Source organism: Hevea brasiliensis, chromosome 2 (genome assembly GCF_030052815.1).
Source record: "Hevea brasiliensis isolate MT/VB/25A 57/8 chromosome 2, ASM3005281v1, whole genome shotgun sequence".
Classification (NCBI taxonomy): domain Eukaryota; kingdom Viridiplantae; phylum Streptophyta; class Magnoliopsida; order Malpighiales; family Euphorbiaceae; genus Hevea; species Hevea brasiliensis.
Window position 1 is genome coordinate 12,728,452 of NC_079494.1, and position 21,423 is coordinate 12,749,874.

Sequence of the window (21,423 nt, forward strand, 5' to 3'; positions counted from 1 at the left end):
GGGATACCAGACTGAATTTTACCGACCTCCTATGTGGTCGCCTTACCAGTACCTTTTGATACCCGATCTATTCCATTTATTTATCTGAGATTTGGTTTTATTCCGCCTTATGACGTCTTACCCAATTGTCTTCTGTGTTAGTCTAGTGATTCAACTTTACTATTTTCCTGACTTATTATTCAGACCTTCTATTATTTTAAAGAAACGCTTAAGATACAGTTACCTACATTTTATCCAACTACTTATACGCCAGTCGGGACTAGAACTCATGCATTTAGAAGTAACAAAGATTAACAAAAGAATGGACTAATTAATAAAGAAGTAAACTCGAGAATAACCTTCTTCGCGTTTTTTACGCAATATAAACTTGGTGAAAATTACAAACATAAGAATAAAGGAAATACGTAAAATAAAAACGAGCACTTGATAAAGCAGCAATATAAGCACTCACCTGTAGGGAGTCGAATCTATTGAACTAACTACGGAATCACAAAACGTAATAGGACTACGGGCTGATAGCCTGAGGGCTAAGGTTCGCCTTGAAATGAAGGATACTTCTCTAAAATGCAGTCAGGTCAAAATAATAACCGAGTTTGAATGAAGTTGAGCTTGAACAATGGGAGTGGAAATAAAGATAACAAAGACAGAAAGTGAGAGTGTCACAGGATAATGAACGAACTGAAAATGGAGAGTTTCAGTATTCAAAAATCCCTTTGCAAGAAAACACTTCCAAAAACTGGTTTCAAAAGTGTTTCTTATGAAAGCTTAAAAATAGCAGAGTAACGAACTGAATTAGGTTTCAGAGTCCTTCCGCTATAGTCACCACTTTTTTTTCGTCCCCTTTGAATAGTTTTCATGCAGGTATTTATAGGAACCGGGTGCTCTCCATGAAGGGTCAGGATTTATTTTGAGGGTGATGGAAGGTTAGGATTTTAAAGGACATGATCTGAGGCTCAGGAATTAAAGAGAATCAGAACGAATGGCTGAGATCCCTTTCAGAATATTTGTCCTTTCTCTCTTCTAATCTGACGGCCCAAAATTTTCTTGTCAAAGGCGATCCGAGGGCTGGGAGTGAAAGGCGCTGGTCTTGTCGTTTTCTTCTTTGATCCAACGGCTCCGGGCTCATCCTTACAAGTAAGATCAACTGTGGAAATTGGGATGTACAGCACTGTCATGACATACTCTGGCACATGTCAGTAATGTGGGCGATTCTGGGGCATGCAGTGGAGATTTCGTCTGCGATGCTTTAACTACCTCGGCTCTGATTATAACGACAGTTAGCGGAAGTTGTCTTATTCCCTTTGTTTTTCGACCTCCCCTCCCTTCCAATCTTTCTAACACGATCCTTTTCCGATCTCTCATGCCGGGCTCCCCTCTTCCGACCTCTCCAACTCCGATCTTCTCCTTCATCCGGGTCCGGTTCAGTCAAAGCATTTATTCCTTCGATTTTTGAGGCATTTGCTTCATTTTCTGCTCGCAATAAATGCTCATATTTTCCCTATATATATACCTTCAACGGGAAAGCCCTCCGCATTTGATTTTCTCCTCTTCCTTCTCACATTTCCTGTTCTAACTGCTCCGGCAATAGTCCCGGCCATGATAGTGGCTTTTGATCTTTTCCCGATTGTCCTTTTTATTCCCCGACTGAAAATTTACGATCCTGGTGATCGGGAAATTATGATAACCTCATTTGATGATAGTGAGAGAACCAGACTAATTTGCTGACCTGGATCGAGGACTTCGATCGTGTCGATCTCGAATAGTTCGACCGATATACTCAGCGAACTGATTTCGGGCGAGAAGACTGCTAATATTCCCCTTAACATTGGTGACTGCCCCTTGAAGTTCATTCGGCTTCTCACCACATTGGGTGTCCCAACAGTGGCTCGGTTCCGAGCAATAACATTGATGACGACCTCTCTCATCTTCATGAGAGTCATAATCCCCCAATCTGAGCTGTACATCTGTCCACATCTTTTCCATGAGACTAGGCTTTGACATAGGTCTTTATTAGATGGGATGTACTGCCGATCTCTAGAGATCGCCCCTACGATGTAATCAGACTTTCAATGTAATCCAATCTCTAGAGATCGCCTAAATGATGTAATCCGACCTTTTCGAAAATAAAATTTATTTTGACAACTATCATTTTTATTATTATTGCATTGACTATTTTTCGATCTCTGATGTGTTTATCCGATTCGGTTCCTAACTGAACAACCCTTAACCGATCTGCCTTAATTCACCGATCTGTAACTAGCTGATCTTTTTTATTATGGAATTTCTGAAATATTCGTAAGACGTGTCAGAAAAAGCTGGCAAATCCCGCTAACCGATGCACCGCCTGGAACACTGTGAGCATAAAATGCTCGGATGGGTATAAATAAGGGAAGGGTCAGCTAGTTGCTCTCTTATGTCATTTTTAGCATCCCGCGAGCGATTCCAAAATTCTCTCGATTTTTCAAGTTCTTTCGACACCGATCCAGCTCCGGTAAGGGTTTTGATCCTTCTTTTAGTTTAAATTCTCTATTTCCTTTGAAAATGAGCAGCGCCGAGGGTCAGAGAGCGGCAAGCCCCCCTTCCGTTCAGATCTCGTGGTAGTCTGATGAAGTGGAGGTGGTCAGACCAAGCGTGCGACCTGAACCTCTAAGGGCCTCTGTTCCAGCTCTGGGGCAAGGAGCACCATCAAGGCATGTACATTCTTCAGGGAGAGAAAATCTTCCCATGGACAAGCTGCCATCAATCCTTCAAGAAATCGACCTGCAGTCGTTCAGCCAAGAGTATAACATTCGGCCCAATTCGTACGAGCTGATTAAGTGTCACGGCGATCTTCATGCCGATCACTTCTTCGAGGAGAACGACATTATCATGGTATACGAAGAACAATTAGAGGCCGGGCTGTGGTTCCCCCTTGATGACTTCTTCAAGGAAGCTCTAAAATTTCACCAAGTGTGCATAGCCCAAGTTCACCCGAACTCATGGCCTAATAAGCTTCAGAGGCCTTTGCCTAGCCAAAGGACTCAGCCCTACAGCTAAGGTGTTCGCCGAACTACATAGGCTGACTCGTCGAAAGGACGACGAGTATTGGTTCTTCCAGGCGAAACCACATTGTGGGCTTTTTACCGATCTGCCCTCCTCCCTGAAGAATTGGAAGAATTGCTTCTTTATTATGAGGAGTAAAATTCCGAATGGCTTTGAGGGTTTCCTTCGCAGCTGGCTGCACCAGGGCCCCTTACTTCCGAAGCGCATCACCCTGAATAGGGAAGAAGGCCTAATGGTGATGGAACTGAAAGATCAGGCAGCCAGAGAGAAGTTCTCTTGTTTGGATGCAATGACAGCCGAACTGCATCACTGGACAATGGAGTTGATCACTGGCGAAGATCACGGGCTTTAGCTCTCTGACCTCGGCCTCGGTATTTTCTATATCTCTGATCTTTGGGCCTTAGCAATCTCACTGACCTCTTCTTTGTGCAGGTATGACAAGTGGCGAGGCTTCCAAGGAGAGCCGAAAGCGGAAGAGGGAGGTCTCCCGAAAAGTGCGGGAGATGAAGCGTTCCGAGCTGCTTCAAACGCCCAGTCATGACCCCAGAGAGATACAAGGAGGCCCGTCTCAACCCTCGAGATCGCCGGTCACAGAAGTGGTCCGGTCTCCTCCTCACCAAGAAGAGCCGCCTCCACCTCCTCCAGTCGCTTCGAGTGCGGAAGGGGGCCCTTCCCAACCTCTTATGAGGACCCTTTCCCGCGGAGCTCAAGTTCTGATCCACTCGCTGGAGAAGAACTAGACTGTTCAGGAAAATTCAGGCTTGGCCAAGGTCTTGGGGGCCTCGATCTGCCTTCAAGAGGATCGGGATAGGTTATCCCCGAACAATCTTGATGACATCCTGACCCGGACAATGAGCCTGAATGTGGAGAGTTTGGTGAACCAGCACATTGTCTGGGAGAAGGCTCACCGTTTGAGTAAGGAGGTGGAGAAGATGGGTCACGAAGTGGCTTCCCTCCGATCCCAACTTTCATCTGCTCAGAACTACATATCTGAAATTGAGGGGCGAATGAAGTTCTACGAGGATAAGCTGGCCGAGCAAGCTCAAGTTCTGGCCGAGCAAGCTCATGTCCTTGAAGAAGTTCGGGCGCTCCGAGCCGGTGAAGTTGCTCACCTCACTGAGGAGCTCAAAGCAAAAGAAGAAGAGGCGGTGACAAGGGAGGCCGTCGCTTATGTGAACGCTCATAGGGATCTCTTAGCCGAGCTCAAGAAGCGATATCCCGAGGAAGACTTCTCTTGGATGGTAGATTTGGCTCCCCAGGACGAAGGTAAGGATAGTGAGGAGGAGGCTGAGGGTGAGAGAGGAAGCGAACAAAATGTAGATCAGGCTGGGGGTGATCCTCCAGCCGAATGACTTGTATAAACTTGAAATGAAATGAAAGTTCCCCTTTTGTTCAATGATTGGATGTGATCGAAAAGTCTCTAAATTGCATAAGCACTTGATTGTCTGAGCATATTAGAACAACAACTAAAAGTAATTATTAATCTAAGTGTAAGAGGTCGAAAAACACAATAAGCATGAGATCGGTTGGGAACCAAAGCTAAACGGGGCTTGCTTAAAATTGGAAATTTGATTTGAACACTTAAGATCGGAATCATCATTAAACTGGATCGGAAACTTAACTTTATTATTCCCAAACTTTTAAATGAGAGATCGGTAATAAGACTGGTGGCACGAAGGCCTAATGTTGGTTCAATCTCATTTGACAAGAAAGATCGGAAATATAATTGACTGGTCAGGGGACTTGACGATTGGTTTGAGAGATCGGTGAGGCTTTGAATGATATGGGGACTTAGTATTGATTCAATTCCTTCTGAGGAGAGATCGGAAATGTGATTGGTTGGCAAAGGGAGACTCAGTGTTAGGGATCGGTTTCAAAGTTTATTGATTTCGGGGATCGGCCAAAATATGGTGTCGACAGCACAACAAGCATTCTATGAACAGATGACACAGCTGTTCCGTCAGGTCTTCGGAGCCATTCCTCAGCCACAGCCACCTCCACCTCCACAGCCATAGCCACCACCACCACCACCACCTGTACAGCCACCTCCACCCCCACAGCCACAATCTGTACACAGATCTCTACTAGAGAGACTGCGGAAGTATGGGGCAGTTGACTTCAGAGGTAAGAGGGATGATGATCCAGCTGCAGCAGAGTATTGGCTGGCGAGGACAGAGAGGGTATTACTGGCGATTGCAATGCACCCAGAGCGGCGATTGCAGTGCTCTGTCAACTTTGAGGAGGATGCATATAGATGGTGGGTAATAATATCTAGAGTAGTACAGCCTGCACAGATCACCTGGGAGTTCTTTCTAGCCGAATTCAGAAAGAAATACATCAGTTATGTGTACTTGGAGGCCAGAAGGAGAGAATTCCTGGCACTGAGACAGAGGCAGCTGACAATCTCCGAATATGAGCAGGAATTCATGAGACTTAGTGGATATGCATTAGAGCTAATGCCTACAGAGGTTGATAAGTGCAGAAGGTTTGAGGATGGACTGAATGACAACATCCTACTGATAGTTACATCTCACCACTTCACAGATTTCTCCCTATTAGTAGTGTCAGCTCTGGATATGGAGAGAGTCAGAAATGAAGAGCAGTCTAGGAGGGATAGACAACGTAAGAGAGGTGCTAGATAGGGCCAGTTTAGTGCACCAGCTACAAGTAGTAAGAAGCATAAGGGTTCACAGAGCTAGACACAAGGCCAGAGGGGCCAGTCTGGAGTATCTATAGCTAGTTCCCCGGGTACAGTAACAAGAGAATCAATTTCAGTGCCAGAATGTACCCACTATGGCAGGATACACAGAGGGGAGTGTCGACTGTTAACTGGTGGATGTTTCAGATGTGGGTCTACGGATCATTTCATACGAAGTTGTCCACAGGGGAGTGCTTCCACTTCACTACCACAGACAGAGAGGACTACCCCAGCAGCACAAAGGGGTAGAAGACCTGTGAAGCCTGAGACAGCTGGTACATCACAGAGGGCTTTTGAGACTACAGAACGGCCCGAGGCCAGAGTAGCACCCCGTCTGTACACTATGGCTCGAGAGGAGCCAAATCCAGTAGATGTTATCAGAGGTACATTTCCTAATTATAATACCTTTAAGTATATATTGATAGACCCTAATTATATTCACCCCTATATATACATTGTATCTCCTATTAAAAAGAGGATACCAAGAGATGGGTTAGAAGATGACATGCTTGTCACCAACCCTTTAAACCTTAAGGTTATGGTAGATTATCAACCAAAAAAGATCGTATCAAAGATAATAGATGGAAATGAGAAGGAGGTTGTATATGAGATGAAAGAAGATGAGTACAGAAGTGGTTGAAAAAAAAAAAAAAAGAGTTAGTCTATTGGGATTATACCGTGGTGACTATGCAATGCTCTTGATGTTTGTGCTGTAAGCTGCAGATTATAGTACTGACTTGAGACTATTGTGTAGAGCTACGTATTTCCAATAGTAAATCGAGATAAGGATAAGATTGTAGAACTAGGATTAATAAGATAGACTAAAGAAAAAGTAAAGTATTATAACACAAAAAGGCGAAAAGACAAGGAGATAGCGGTCCCTCGATTATTTACACTGTGTAAATTTCAAGGACGAAATTTTATTTAGAGGGGTAGTATTGTAACGCCCTCACCATAGGTAGTTCGTACATTTTGCTGTTCCGACAACTAATATCTGTTAGGACAGTTAAAATGTCTGGAACTACACCTAGACTATAGTGAGGAGGCATAAATTGAAGAAATAAATGTTAAGAAAATATAGGAAAAATGTAGAGAAAAAAAATAAATTAAAGTTTAGAGAATTTATAAATTGGTACAAAAATAATTAAAATAACCCAATATGCACTACTAAGGGCATTTTGGTCATTTCACCCCCAAAAGTGAATTTTAACCTAAATGTCAAAATAAAAAAAAATTTAGAGAATAAAATAACTAACATTAATTAAAATTTATGAAATAGATTAGGAAAATGACAAGAGAAAAGAAAAGAAAAGAAAGGAAAGGAAAAGAAAAGAAAAGAAAAGAAAGGAAAGGAAAAGAAAGGAAAAGAAAAGAAAAGAAGAGAAAAAGCTTAGGAAAATTCAAAAAAAAAAAAATTATAAATAGGCACTAGAGTACAAACTCCTACCCACTTCCATCTTCTTCTTCCATTTCTTCTCTCTCTCTTTCCCTCATTTCCTCCATTGTTGTCAAGCTTCCAAGCTTGATTTCCCAAGCTTCTACACACCAAAACCCATAGCCCACTTCACAAAAAATACTCCCCACTCTATAAGGAAGCTATAGACACCCATTGGAAGCAAGAAATTTGAAGTTAGGGAAGCTCAAGTAAGGTTAGTGCACTAATCCCTCTTCTTCTCTTTATTAAACATGAAAAGCATGTTTAGCCAAGCATAAATATCATTAAAACAAAAGAAAATTTAGAGGAAAGAACCCTTGAATTTTTGGCAGCCATGGAACTTGAAGTTTATTGCTTTTAAGTGATGAAAAATGGTTCCATGAGAATGTGTGATGTGTTAAAATGTTTGGGTGTTTGATTGTGTAGTGTTTGTGAAAATTTAAAACTTTGAAAACTAGGGTTTGTGTAAATGCTTGAGGATTTGGTGTAAATATTGAAATTGAGCTATTGAGTTGAAATTGTTGCTTATAGAAGTGTATTGCATGCAAATTGAAGTAAGGAAGTTGAAGGAATTGAGACATTGGGAGTGTTCAATTTTCTGTAGGTTTGGACTCAATGAGTCTAGTGGGTTTATTGACCCATAACTGAAAATGTGTGACTCCAATTGGTATGAGGCCAATTGGAGGTGAAAATAGACTCAAAATAGCCCATTTTTCATGTAGACACTATGCCTAAATTTTACTAAAATCATGACCAATTCTCTGCCCAAACCTGGATGACCAAACATTGAAACCCAGAAAATGACCAAATGAAGGTCATAACTCTCTCTATATTGGTCCAAATGACCTAAAATTATATCAATAGAAAGCTTAGACATAGGGATACACTTTTCATGAAGACCACTTGACCCAGTTTTGCTTTTAACCAAATCAAATTGTTAGCACAAGTTAAGTCACTAAAACTGCCAACCCAGAAAATGACCAAATGAACAGTATGTGTTCATTTGGTCATAACTCTCTCTATATTAGTCCAAATGACCTAAAATTTCATCATTGGAAAGCTTAGATATAGGGCTACACTTTTTATGAAGACCACTTGACCCAGTTTTGCTTTTAACCAAATCAAATTGTTAGCACAAGTTGAGTCACTAAAACTGCCAACCCATAAAATGAGCAAATGTTCATTTGGTCATAACTCTCTCTATACTGGTCCAAATGACCTAAAATTACATCAATGGAAAGCTTAGACATAGGGCTACAACTTTCATGAAGACCACTTGACCCATTTTTGCTTTTAACCATATCAAATTGTTAGCACAATTTGAGTCACTAAAACTGCCAACGCAGAAAATGACCAAATGAACAGTACGTATTCATTTGGTCATAATTCTCTCTATACTGGTCTAAATGACCTAAAATTACATCAATGGAAACATGATACTTAGGGCTACAACATTGATTTAGACACCTTTGCCAAATTCTAAGTGTAAAGACACTAAAAAGAGGGTCAAACATACTCCCCTGAAGTTGGTTATTGCCCTTATAGCACTGAGAGTCCAGATTAATACACTAACTATAACTCACTATACCAAGCTTGAAAAATTATGAAATTGTACCTGGGAGTCTCTAAGACATAGAGGAACATATCTTGTGAAGGAACCTAAGTCTTAAAATGACCATAAAATGATCAAATGACTGGTCAAAGTTTATTAGCCAGAAATTGTAAATTCTGGACAGCTTAGAGGCAAAGGGACCAGTTATGGTATTTTGACCATAACATGAGCTCTATAACCCCAAATTCAGTGATTCAAAAACTGATATTCAAGTTTAAATATAGAGGAGCATTTATTATGAAGGAAGTGTGACCAAATAGACATCCTAACTTAGTCAAATTCCTAGATAAAGATACCACATCAAAATGAACCTAAAGAAAGATTCATGGGAAAAATGCTATATATGATAATTAAAATACTCATAAGGATAATTAAATATTAAAAATGATATGAATATGTAAATTGGGACTAATTCCTATTAATATGAAATTAATGGTACCAATGAACAGTACCAGAAAATAGTAACAGTGAATAGTGCTAAAATAATTAAAAATGTTTAAGTGCCCATAGTATAACTAGACTTATTTATTTAGTTTGGATAAATTGGTAAACCAATTAGGGACTACAGATAGCAGTACTGCCTACCTAGAAAATCATGAAATGACAATATATGTCTGGTATGATTGTTCTACATGCTATATGCCTACTTACTGGCCATTGTGCCTACTTTATTTCTGGCTTTACAAGCTTGACAGCGGGTCTCGTGCCCGACAGCTGGCCTCGTGCCTGACAGACGTATACTGGATAGACATATGGCTGTCTAACTAGTATACACCCATGCATCCAGCTTTTATAATTTATTATAGGTTTCTTGGGCACTGATAAAAATTAATTAAGACTTAAAATACAATAAGTAATCATAAAAGATCTCAATAATGTTAATTGTTTCCAAAGAGTAATAAAAATGTAAAAGACCCAGAAATTATGATTTGCAGATATTATTTCAATTGTTAAATGATTGTTATTATAAATTATGCACCACTAAGCGTTATGCTTAGCACGTTAGTTTTCCATCGCGTAGGTACTGGAAATCAGTCCCAAAGAATGCAGAAGAAAGACCAAAGAGTGCAATCGACAGAGCTCACGACCGCCATCGCCCGCAGTCACCTCACCATTTTTTTTATATTTTGGTAGGGCCCATGTATAGACTAGTATTTTGTTCATTATGTCTAATCATGAAGTATTTCATTTTGGACTTGTAATTAAACTTGAGATTAAAATGAAAACTTGTAATTTATTATCTATGAATTTCCATATGAATGCAATAGATGATACTTCATTTTGAGATCTCATATATAGTTATGAATGATATGATAAAAGAGAATATGATACAGACATGTAATAGGTGATTAGTGGAAACTCGCCAGATGCTAATAAAACAAGGGAGGCTCTGTCTGGGTCTCCACAGAAATAAGATATATATATATATATATATATATATATATATATATATATATATATATATATATATATAAATCTGCACATAAATTACCTGATTTAAATGACATTAAAATTTTCAATAGACATGACAAGACAAGATAGGGTGCTCTGACACTGAATGTGACACTCATCGCTCAGCTACACTGTAGACGGGTGAGGGGCGTCACAATTCTTTTGGGTAATAACCAGCATATTGAGTAAACCAGTCAAGGTGCATTCCTGTTTAGTCATATGGAAATTTGTTACAAAATTCCCAAAAGACTCAGGAAGGGACTGAATGATCAAATCCGTCTGCAGTTGGAAATCCATGTTAAAGTTAAGATGTTCTAGCTGCTCAATCAGCCGAATTATCTTATGAACATGATCCCCAACATTTTATCCCTCAGACATCCTCATACGGAACAGCTGCCTAGATATCTCATACCTAGCATTCTTGCTGTGCTCACCATACAACTCTTGTAGGTGAAGGAGGATCTCACTCGCACTCTGCATGATCTCATGCTGCTTCTGTAACTCATTACTCATAGAAGCAAGCATGTAACACTTGGCTCTCATATCATGCTCTTTTCACTTGTCCAAAGTTTCATGTTCCTCTCGTGTGGCCTCTGGAGGTAAGGGACCAGGAACCTGTGAGTCTAGAACATATCCAATATGTTCAAGGTTTAGGACAAGTTTCAAATTTCTTAGCCAATCAGATAGATTATGTCCTGTCAACCTATTGCGATCAAGTATGTTTGCAAGGATATTGGATGGTGGTGGCTCTTTTGTGCTTATTATTATCAGAAAATTAACAGCAGAAAATAATCAGATTAATTAGTAAATGTATCATGTAATTAACCAAAATAATTATGGTCTTTTAATCAAATTGATCCTCCCACTAACTTAGCGAATCCTACACTTCCAAAGTATAAAACGGAAATCCTAGTTGGATGGATTTCTAGTGGGTGATTGAATTCTTATAATTCTATTGATCATCCTCAGGTACATCTATTATTGGAATTACAATAAACTATAAGTGAACAACTCCTTGCCCATCACATCTCATGAGAGGTTCAATCCTTTACCTAGCCCCTAATGTTCAAAATCTCAGGTACATCCATTATTGACTTATCTTGCATTAGTTAAGTTGATCCCATTGAGCCAGTAATTATGCAAATAATTTTAATGTCCTCAGGTACATCAAATATTGGCCACCAAACCATTTACATATTTACAACATCTCATGCTTAACAATTATTCTTAAGAAAATCTCTTAAATTAATTACATCTTATGCAAGTATTTAAAATTTCTTAAAATAATTGCCTCAATGGAGGGCCCATGTTATAATTAATTTAATTATACCATTTTCAACTTAATCTTTTGTTTGGAAGATTTTGTGGTCGTCCTAATTATTATTAAGGCCTCACTTTGCACATTATCCATTTAACATGCATATATCATATACTTGTATACATTCCCATACATCTCATGCATTCATGGATAAACAGTAAATATGGTATGATCATGGACTTTCTAAGGGATTCAATTCTGAGCCACTAAGAATTGAATCAGGGCATTCCTAGGTGCATTTCATTCATTCATTTTACAAGAGTTACTGAAGGAGTACATAATCAACACTTGATCTTGAATTCCTCCCACTGGTCCCACCAATGCTCTTGACCTCCTTGATCTTCTTGCAATCCAATTACATAATAATCCTTGGCATGCCAAGGCGAATTTACAAGAACTAAATAAATGAAATTACAACCCAAAATTATTACAACCTTTATAATACATGCTCAAAATAAATTAAAATAAATTAATTAATTTACAATCCCAAAGAAATATAAAAGAAATAAATCCAATCACATTGGTCTTTTATAGTCCATGATCATCCATCATGCATATCACTATTTAACAATTAAATAAAATATACATACTTAAATTAAATTGAATATCTCATATTCAACTTAAAAATCCAGATTTGAATATGATTCAAACAAATTTAAAAATTCAGATTTGAATCTCATTCAAACAAATTTAAAAATTCATATTTGAATCACATTCAAACAAATTTAAAAATTTCATATTTGAATCAAAATTTAATTGTGTAATTAAAATTCTAATTAAACAATTTAATTAGACATAAAATGGGTAGATCATACAACACTTACACACATAATACCCATCACTTATCATGCGCACCATGATGCATCCAAACATGCCGCCACCTTATTCATTGCAACCGGCAATGATTTAATCATCTCATGATCAAATCATATAATTAAATCATATAATCAACAATCTAAATGGCAAATATAGTGGCTCTGATACCAATTGAAGGAGCGGAAGCATGAAAAACATAAGTTTAGATCATGGAAATTCAAAATTTTTCATCTAGGGTCACATGCATCATGCTAGATTTATTTTTATCTATTTGATTTCAATGATAAACAGCATATTAAAACTCTTTTAATATATTTTTGGATCTACATTTTCCATTTAAGATTTTAGAATTAACAGATTAATTTATTAGAACCCTAGATTAGATCAAGAACAAGTGCACTAACCTTTTGATGCACTGCAGTGTGTTTGGCATCTTTGGGATGCGTCTAGGACACCAGATGTTGTCCCTCTAGCTTGTCCATAGCAAGATCACCAATGGCAGCCCTTGAACAGCTTCTAAAGCTTTTTCTATGAATTAGAAAATCAAGTTTTGCCTTTTGAGAGATTACAGATATAAACAGGACACTAGAAACGATTTCTAGTATTTTTAATTCAAGAGATAGTTTGCTAATCTCTTTGAATTGATGAGAGATGAAGAAGAACAGAAGGGAGAGGTAGCCAAGGGTGGCGGCACCAAAGAGAATGAGCAGCTTGTTATTTTTTCTTTTCATAACAACATATTATATAGCTAGGTCACCACTTAAAACCCTTGCCACATGTCACCTTTTGATTAGCTCCAGGTTTAATTGACCCAATCACATTGTGTCAACTGTCAAACCTATATTTAATCTTTAATTTGATCATCTTACATGATTAAAAGACATATGGCAAGCTTATGTGTAGTGCCATGTATCACCATTTCATGATACCAAATGTTACCCTGTGAAATGACTAAAATATCCCTGTGTCTTAATTTTGAGTTCTCAACCCAAAATAATTATTCCTCTTCTTCTAATCAATTTATATCAAATATAAATTAATTAATTAATCTCTATTAATTAATTTTTCATAATTAAATTCATATTTAAACACTTTAAATATAAATTTAACTTATACTATACATCCAATAACGTAGATTTGGTTTCAAGCCATGCTAGGGACTTTGCAATCTAATTACAAACTAAACCTATTTAATTAATCAATTAAACTCTTTAATTAATTAATTAAATCATATTTAATTTGGTGATTGCTTGTGTATGTATGTGACTTACTAGGCTCATCACTAATTGGCAAAGAGACATGATATCAACTCATAATATCATCAGAACTCTTTCTTACCATAAATGATTTCTCTAAATCATTTTATGCACCTCATAGACCATGGTTAACACCTAGCACAGCATGTCATGGCCACCCAATTAGTAATAAGGTTTACCTTAAATTAACCTATAATCATATATTACCATGCACTAGAATCTCTCTCTTACAAAATCCCAATTCGAGCTGGAGTCATGGTTTATGTCAAACCCCATTTGCTATGAATATTATGTTCTTTTTTAATTCCAGTTCTTTATTAAAAAGATTTTCTCATCATAAACTCTTTTCTGATTAAATCTATCTGTCCTGGCTAGGAACTTGAAACATCAAGAACAATTGAATGAAGATAGGATTTTATCCCTATTCACTTAGAGGAACAGATTCCATCTTGATCAACACCTACCTCCATATATAACTAGTAGGAGCTAACACATGCCCATATACCCATACACAGTACAAGTATGAAAGCAGTATCAAACTCAAACCACCTATATACAAGATAACTGTGCTATCTCAGGTCTAAAGATTATATGCACTGATATGATTTATGACAATACATTGACAAGAGTAAACTCCATGTGCTTGTCATAAATGTCACTGGTTCGGCCTACTTATCATGTATAAGTGCCTATCATGTTTGTTATATGGCATGAGACTCATCATTCCATCTTATTTTCATCTCTTATAAATAACTTGGGAACAAATATCATTACAATCTTTCTGGATAAGTCATGTCCTTATTGTGAAGTATCCTCGATTGTGAACCAATTTATGATACTTTATTCTAGAAATATTGTCACTCATATTCTTAACAACTTAAGAATAGAATTTTCAACAAAATATCAATGGACATTTTCTATTATACATAAATATATTATGTAAACGGAAAAGTGAAAATGCCTTTTATTAATAAAAACATGTACAAAATATATACTAAATGATATGCTCTAGGGCATACTACTAACATAATTTCTTTCAAAGTAGCAACTTCCAATTTATTGAATAAATGAGATTAGATCTGTAATAGGATAAAGTGTGAGCCCCTAATTCTGGAATTGTTTTCATTAATTGATTATCGTAGTTAAATTGTTTAGCTTTCCTTTATTTCATTAGTTCTAGTTAGTTTAGTTTATACTCTCATCATCACAATTGGTAGTCTAGATAGTTACAATTGTTATTTAGTTTAGTGCTCATCAAGTTCCTCATGGGAACGATACTCTACTCACTATTATATTACTTGTTAACGATCAGTGCACTTGCTAGATTTTGCACAATAATGAGGCAGGAATATCAAGCTAACCTCGCATGTCTTTTAAAGTGAGTAGGGATCTTCTAATAAGCCTAGGATGTTAGTAAATGAAAGAAGGATGTCCTAAAGTTAGAGGTTAATGAGGAGGAGCCTTAACTTTGTTGAAATCCGAAAGAATGAGGAACTAGACTTTATGGATGAAGAAACTGTATAATCATCCTATGTCCCAACATAGAAGGAGCATGCTTTTAGCTTTAGTTATGGCTTCTCCCATGGAGGATACCCAGGGTTTATGGGATACCCACCATATCCCCAGTACATGCCCTCCCCATAGTTTTATCCTTCGCAATAGTAACATATCCCGCATATCCCCCCCCCCCCCCTAATGCATCAAAATCCTCCTCCAACCTCTATGGGTATGGTAGAACCAATGACTAAAAATATGCTACGTTGGCCCATCCAATAGCTCCTATATTTCAACCACCTAGCTCCAATCTGAGTGATAAGGCAAAGCCCAAAATAAGTGATTTTCTAAAATTGAATGCTTTGAAATATAATGAAGGGGATGACCCTTTTGAATATGTTAAAGTGATAAAGATGATAGTAGAAGAGTTGGGAACCAGTGATTCCAAAGCCATACTGATGACTGGTTTCACCTTGAAATGTAAGAAGGCTAAGGAGTGGTATAAACACCAGATGGCTCACCAAGTAGATACCTTGACTTGGGAATAATTTACAAATGAGTTTATAGAATGTGCTTTTCTTGAAATCTCCAGGGAGTTTAAGGTAATGGAATTTAAGCAGTTAAGGCAGATTAAGTATGTGAGTATAAAGGAGTACACTAACAAATTTTAGGAATTAATCCAATATGTGGGAAGTGTTTATGATAGAAAAAGGAAAAAGATCAATAGACATGCTATGAGGCTAAATTCCCACTACTCCTCCCTGAATGTGATAGTGGTAATTCATTATTACAACATTGTGGTAGACATAGCAAAATGAATAGAAGCTACCCATTTATATGAAGGGAAGCTAAAACTAAAGAATTCACCAAAAGGAGATGAAGTAGGATAATCTTCTGCTGCCAAATCTTTAGGAGGGGGAAAGTTTAAAGCCTCCTCTTAGTTTTCATTCTTTGTTAAGCTCAAGAAAGATAAATCTAGCAAGTTAAGGAGAAAGCCTTACAAAGGAAGACTTTAGGATAAGCTTAAGTCTGGATTTGGTATAGGTGGCGATTCCAATACAGCTACAGAATTCCAGACCGTCCAAGAGGTGGTAAATAAAACAAGGTTCCCTACAGAACTGGAACTAATACTTGCTTTAGAAGTGATAGAGAAGGGCACATGGCAAGAAAATGCACAGCCCCAGGGCTAATTACTTATCAGCCACCCGTGTTGGCCAATAAGGCCCTACCTGTTGTGAGACCAGTTATAGCAAATTCTCCAATAAGGAGAGGAAGAGGAAGAGGAAGAGGTGCTGCTGCAACTGCTACTAGATAAGGTAGAGGAGCTCCTGCCTTAGCCGGGTTATACAATATGATCTAATAGGAGGCCAACACTTCTATTGCTATGGTTTCAGGTATGGCACAGTTTAATGGCCTAAATGTTCATATTTCACTTGATCTTAGTGCTGCCCTTTCCTTTCTCTCTCTTAAGTTAGTGGAGAAACTATAGTTGATAGTGTCCCTAATGAGTTGTCCATTGGTGGTTAATGGTCCAAAATATATTCCTATAGTAATAGAGATGGCATGTTATGTCTGCCCCATCATGATACAAGGCAAATGTCTTCTCGCAGATCTAATTGTTTTGGAGTTGGCAGATTTTGATATCATCTTAGAGATGGATTGGTTGGTTATACATTATGCATGGCACAAAACTAGCTAGATCGGCATCTTGAGAAGATGGGTCTGTGATTTTGTAACGAATGGCTCTTGTGTAATTGGGAGATTGTTAGTAATATATCCTAGAGCATATCTTTGTAGTGTATCTTGTAAATATTTATTTCCCATTAATGGCAAATATGATTTTCTTTAAAATCTAAATGGTTTGAATTTAATTGAAAATTTCTATTAATATCTTGTTAGATGTTCCATTCTTAAGTTGTTAAGAATATGATTGATAGAACATTTAAGTACAAGTATTATAAATTTCGGTTCACAATCTAGGATACTTCATTGGGCATAACTTATCTGGAAAGATTGTCCCTTATGTTTGTTTCCATGGATTAGTATGAGATACTAACGGGATGGAATGGTGAGTCACATGCCATATGAGAAACATGGTGGGCACTTATAAGGGTAAAGTGGTAATTTTAAAAGGAATATGTAGGCGTAGTTTCACCTTCTAAGTTGCCAAGGTTACTCAGCCCATGTTAGACAGATCAAGGAAAATGATAAATGTTCATAAAGTTTCCCTGTTGTGAGGGAGTTCTTAGATGTCTTTCTTAAAGAATTGCTAGGTCTACCACCAGAAATGGAAATAGAGTTTATGTCATACCTAACCTCTCTGTAAGGCATAACATGATCCCGTAGAATACCTAATGAACTACCGAACTTCACCTACCGATAGCTCATTAAGTACCCTACAAGGGATTTTAAAACAATTTCTTACTTTTATAAGTGGTGAGCATTTCTAAATAGATATTAAAATCATTTATTCAAGGTTTTAAAACTTGCAAAATTTTTGTCCCATTTTATTTTTTCGCAAATTTTATAGAAATTTCGACAGAGTGCCATCTGTATTTTGAGAAAACAGTTCTTCAAATACCTATAAAAAGCGCTTTCAATAATTTGTCTCAACAACTTCTTCAATTTCACAATCATCCCAATCAATTTCAACATCACTTATCAATTTCCAAAAATTCAAGTCCACAATTTCCAATTCAATATCATCCAAAATATTACTAATTAATTTCATTCAAATTAAAACAAAATACTTCCATTCATATGTAATTAAATGTAAAACAATTTATATACATCATACTAAAAATTTACATTAGGAAAATTCAAACTAAAATTTATTACTAACTTTATACAAACTGCTCAAGACCAGTTTTACATGTCTATACCTTTACATACATTACATACATCAACATAAATTTTTACAGTCAGGGTATAAAATATACCGATAACTTCAAAGCAGGTAGCTCCTCAATCCTCAGCAGCTCAATCTGCTGCTCCTCTAATCTCTATATCTATGACAGCAATAACAGCCATCGCTGAGTACTAGGACTCAGTGGTGCACAACATACTAAAATAAACTTTATTCGGAATTTAAATCACATTTATTCAAAATTTAAATTGAACATGAGCAATACATTCAAAATATGACTTTTAAAATTTTAATCCAAACAATTTCATTTCAAAAGTCTCAAAACACATTTCATAAAAACACACAGTTATATCATGCCATTCAAAACAAATATAATCTCAATAGCCAGAGGTTAAGGAGAAGTCACATCATAAGGCTAGCTAGCTCAAATATATGGGAACTCATTCTTTTTCTTCTTCTACTGGCACACACCTCAACACTTCAGCCAGAAAAGGAATCAAAATTCGAAACTGATTTCCCCCACTAGTCATGCTAGTGAGGTGTTCAAATATATGGTCATGACATTGTGGTTTCAAAACTTATCTTAACAATTTACTAAACATTTATTGCCATTTCAAACATACACAAATAAACTTTCAATAATTCAAAGCAAATGAATTTTAAGCGAGTCGATGTTGTGCATGAATTTACAAAGTGCATGAATTTTAAGCATTTCGATGTTGTGCACAAACGTTAAGCGAGTCGCCTCTTGGCCTTGACTCGATCCCTTGGGTTCTTTCCCGGTGTTCTTTTAAACTGAAACACACAGTTTCACAGTGTTTCAGTATCATAACTTATCATAAATCCAAAATAAATTCAAATTCACTTATACCTAGCCTTAATATGCTAAAATTGACATTATTTAAAATTTGTGTTTCGGGGTTACTATTCATGACACTATTCAAGTCTCCACCCACATACCACATTTTGGTTACTAAATTTGTTGGTTTTGGTTAGTTACTCAAACTCTAAGTCTTTTAGGCAAATTTGCAAATTTTCAATTTTGGGTGTCTTATATTGCATTGTTTCATTGGTTATTTTACTGTTAGAATTGGCAAAATTTTCTTCATAGAAAATGTTCCCTATTGTCTTAACTTTATTCTGCTTTTTTAATCACTCCAATTGGAGTTTTGTAGCTCAAGTTATAGCCATTTGAATCATGGCTGCCGGATTGGACTTAACCCAGATTTCTGGGTAAATTCTGATTCTGGCAGTTTTAGGTCACTAACTTTGGGTAACTAAATGACTTGGATAAGGGCATAAATTGGGTTTGTATTCTTCATAAAAGTTTTAGGTCTATATCTCAACTTTCCACTGGTAAATTTCAGGTCATTTAGACCTGTCTAGCCCAAGTTATGGCCAAATGAATTCATTTGGTCATTTTTGCTGCAGGTCAGATTGCCAATTCCGGATTTGGTCAATTTGTTCACTAGGTTTTGGTCACTTTTTGGGCATGATTCCTGAATGAAAAATGTGTCATTTTGAGTCTATTTTCATTCTCAATTGGTCTCACACCAATTGGACTTATAACTTTTCAGTTTTAGTCCCTAAAAGGGACCTTGGTCCTGCTGCCTGCAGTAAGACCATAAGCAATCCGAATTTGCATTTGGTTCCAACATTTCTAACATACTCCAATTGGTCACAAATGACCATTTCTCAGCTCAAACTAGGTCAAACACATCATTTAATAATTTCTCACATTTTTCTCCCAAAATCTTAGGTGCCAAACCCTAATTCACTTATTTATTACATTTAACTAATTTCAAGAATACTAGCATTACTTCTATACTCATACAAGCTTACCTACACTACTAATTCAATCAAATTCATACATTATCATCACCAACCCTAGCTGGCCGAATTTTCCTCTAGTCCTCCAACAATTATTTTCTTTTAATTTTAAGTTAAAATCTAAGCTACTTGAACCAAAAACATAGAAATTAAACTAAGAAATGGAAGTTTGCTCACTAACCTCAACCTTTGATTTTCAATCTTCAATTCCCTTCTTCTTTTTTTCTTTCTTTCTTACTTAAGCTTTTTTTCAAGACTAAAAGACAAGGTTTAATTAAGGGGACTATGAGATTTATGGCTAGATCAAGGAGTTCTTCAAGCTCAAAATGAGCTTTAATGGAGGAAAGTGAGGGTGAGGGAGAGAGAGATATGGGACGGGAAACTTGAGGAAGACACTCTTTTTTTTTTCTTTTCTTTTCTTTTTCTTTTTATCAATTTTTATCCACTTGGAAGACCAAAATTATCCAAATTTATTTCTTTTTTTAATTAGTGTTTATGACATCATGCATGATGTCATGCATGATGTCACCAATTTCTACTTTTCCTTTTTCTTCTTTTTTTTCTACTTATTTTTCCCTAGTTCTTTAATTTAATTCCCGATTCTGAAATTTTCTTTTCTCTGATTTTATTTGACAATTAGGTCAGCAGTCAGCTCTCGGGGTCAATTGACCAAATTACCCCTCGCCGATTCGACCCGGTTTGAAAATAATTCAATATTTCTTCCGGATCCCTGACCTAATTATTTGAATGGCTTAACAATTCTTTTTCGTAATTTTCTATTTTCCACTGTGTTCGCAATAGTCCTAAGGACTACAGCGTCACATTTTACGGTTCGAAATTTGAGTTTAAATCGACTTTGTAATCCTTCTTGAGAAGGTCACCCATCGCTGTGACTCTCAACTCATTTAACTTCTTGTGTTCTGTTTTTCTTATTTATACTTAACTAATTGACAATTACTAATTATTTGTGTTCAGGGCTTATCTAGTTGTCTTAAGTGTGGTTCTAATCCTCTTAATTGTCCGGATCGACACCGGTCACTGAAATAGTGAAATATACCAGGCTATGCAAATAGGGGTGTTACAGTTTAAAGTTGAACTTGAACCATGTACCTAACCTATCTCTATTCCTCCTTATAAAATGGCTACAGCTAAGCTAAAAGAGTTGAAGGCACAATTGTAGAACCAATTAGAAAAGCGTTTTATCAAACCTAGTGCTTCCCTATGGGGTATTCCTATGTATTTGTGAAAAACAAGGATGGGCCTATGAGATTTTGTATAGATTATAGGCATCTCAATAAGACTAACATCAAGAATAAGTGCTCTTTACTAAGAATAAATGACCTCTTTGATTAACTACATGGAGCCAAGTACTTCTCAAAGATAAATCTTTGATCTGGCTATCATCAATTGAGAATTAAGGAAAAAGATATCTCCAAGATGGCCTTCTGCACATGATACGAGCACTTTGAGTTTTGTGCGATGCCTTTTGGACTCACAGATGCTCCTATTACATTTGTGGATCTTATGAACCAGATCTTCAGGCCATTCTTGGATAGATTTGTTATTGTTTTCATTGATGATATCTTAGGGTACTCAAGGAGTTA